Genomic DNA, 2,669 nt, shown 5'->3' on the forward strand with positions numbered 1-2,669 from the left:
GCCCCCCCCCCCCCGCGATTCCCAAACACCGGCAGGCCCGCGCCATCTGGCCTCGCCTTCGGATTCCCCGGACACATAATGGGAATCCAAACTACGCCGCCTCCCCGCCTCTCCCCTCCCCTCCGGGTCGGCGCTGCACTTCCACTTCATCCCTGCTTGAGTGTTGGCTCAAGTGGAAGGGCTCCGCTCGCCGAGCCGTCCCAGTTGCCCTTTTCCCTCCGTAATCCCCTCTCGTGATGGGATCCGGGAGGAGCCCTTTGGATTCCGAGGGGAAACAGTCGATGCTTTTCGAGATGAAGGGAAATCCCCAGAGCGTGATCCGCCGTGAGTGGGGCGCTCGGCTCATCGCCCCGTACTCTTTTCTGCTCGATAGCTCAGATCATTTCAGGTGAGCTTCCGTGGAAAAGGCACGAACACCGTCCTCGGTTTGGTCACCAGGTTGAGAAATGATTACGGGGCCGCGATTGTTAAACAACCTCCCTGCTCTCTGGAACCCCAGAAAGTCTCCAGGTCACTGTAAACGACGAGGAGCTAACAGCTAATCTGAGCGACGAAAACAGCTTCAGTCTAAAAACGTCGCCTTATAAAACCTTCTCATTAACATAGAACTCAGTGCTTCACAGCAGCAGCAGCTAGCTGTAGCACCTCCAGCAGGGATGTCTTAAGATCTGCCAGAAAAAAAAAAGAACAAACTGACAATGAGTCATTAGGACTTCTGAGGTCGGAGCTGTTTTAGCTCATCGGTTTGGTCAGAGTTGAACTCCGTTTCTCCAAAGTGAGGTCATTAATAGAGCCATCTACAACGAGTCGGATCTTATTTGTCCGTAATCCTTCCGCAGAACCCCACTTCAAAAAAGATCTGAACTTCTCCCTCCGGGGTTAAAAAGTCTGATTCCCACTGAGGGAAAAGACTAAAAACGGAAAGTCCTGCAAACGTCTACACTTAGAGACATCTGCGTTTAGCCAAAACTAGTAGAAAAAAAAAGGTTTTCTATGCGAGCTGACCTTCTCAGACCTTAGATTTGAAGGTTTTGCAGCTCAGTTTGTGCTTTTTTTCATAGTTCAACTCTTTGTTTTACAAAACCCCAGAGACATCTTGTTCCAAGCGCCTGTAAGGTTTCACGTTTTGCTCGTGGGACTCTTTACGTTTCCGTCCGCCAGGTAAAAACTAAAGAAGAAAATTTACATTTTGCTTGTTTGTTGTGTTTGTTGGTGAAATTAAAGCTGCAACAATAATGCATCTTTTTTGCATCTTTTAAAGACTCGGGCTGCATTTCTTGGATATTTTCTGTCGTTTAAAAGCTGGAAGCGCCAAGCCGCTTCTTCAAAATGGACTCCGAGCTCAGACGATGTTCGGGGCTAAACTCCCTCTCTGGGAGCGCCGGGCGCGGCGTTGACAGACACGCTCACAAAGGCGGCGGAGGCTCTAGGAAGAGAGCAGCCGTGGGGCCGTGCAGCGCGCTCCGTGGCGCTGCCACGGATTTCACGCTCCTTTTGTGCGCCTCTTTCTCTTCCTCGCCTCTCTGGGCGTCGCCGCGGTGGGGGAATTCGGTTCCCTAATAGCTGGGGAATCAAAGTTGGACAGCGCCGCTGCTGGGAGCCATAAAGGAAGCAGCGGCAGCGGCCGGCCGGCCGGCCAGCCATTCATCCGGGGCCCATAACGACCGCCACCAGATGGAGGCTGTACGTCAGCGGGTGACACCTCGAGGCAGCCGCCGCCGCCGCCCCCGGTACGGCGTGGGCGAGATGAAAGTTGGTGAGGGGGGGACGGGAGGCAGGCTGCGTCAAACAGAGACGAGATCTGATCAACAACTGCACGGAGACGAAATCAAAGTGGCTGAAGCATGTGGCTCGAGGCATCTGGTATTCAAGCAAACAGAAGCTAGCGCCGTGTGCCAATACTTTCAGGGGAGAGCGGCCTCCTCCTCCCCCTCTCCCCCCCGATCGGTGGCCTGCAGCCAGTGGAAACGCTGCTGGCTGCTGTTTTAAACCCACACGAGGTGTGTTTGTTGGCTTTGTTGTCCTGAGGTGATTCTGTTGAGAGTGATGGAGGTGGAGGGGGGGGCAGCGTTGAATTTTTGTAAGTGAAAACAGAGAAAACGGAGCTAGCACTTCTTGGAGGAACACGTATCATCATCCGTAGACTCTCGGCTACCACCACGCCAAGCTTCGGCACGGTGGAAATTGACCGAATTAGAGCAATTTCTGTGCTTCCTGAAGGTGATCGGCTGCGGCGGCCATCTTAAACCGCGTTGCCTCCGAAAGTTGATCAGTTGCAGACGCACATCCAGTGATTTATCCCTGAGAGTTTCATTAAACTCCGACCGGCGGTTCGAGAGATATTTTGCTAACAGACACTCATGTTGGAGCAGATTCTTTAATTTATAGAGTCGACACTCAACCGGCTGCCGAGACGGCGGCTGCAGTTCGGGTTCCTGCGCCGTATATCTGCACGTCAAGTGTAAAAAAAAAAACAACAACAAACAAACAAACAAAAAAAAAACAGGGACCTTTCAAGCCCCTCCTGGCATCGATTTAACATTTCTCTACAACTTCCTGCGCCGCGCGTTGCCAGCATCTGATCCTCTAATCTCAGGACGCCAGCTTTTGCTCGACGTCATCTGCCAATGAGCTGCGACCGGCGCCCGTCCCGCCTCTGGCACCGGAGC

The 2,669-nt window shown here is 53.0% G+C and overlaps 1 long non-coding RNA gene across 1 annotated transcript in view; it reads right to left on the bottom strand.

Moving 5' to 3' along the window:
- LOC112450444 overlaps positions 1-2,669 on the bottom strand; it is a 42,022-nt gene that overhangs the window by 27,659 nt on the left and 11,694 nt on the right. The window lies entirely within an intron of this gene.

This window comes from Kryptolebias marmoratus, linkage group LG7, assembly GCF_001649575.2.
Source record: "Kryptolebias marmoratus isolate JLee-2015 linkage group LG7, ASM164957v2, whole genome shotgun sequence".
NCBI classification, from domain to species: domain Eukaryota; kingdom Metazoa; phylum Chordata; class Actinopteri; order Cyprinodontiformes; family Rivulidae; genus Kryptolebias; species Kryptolebias marmoratus.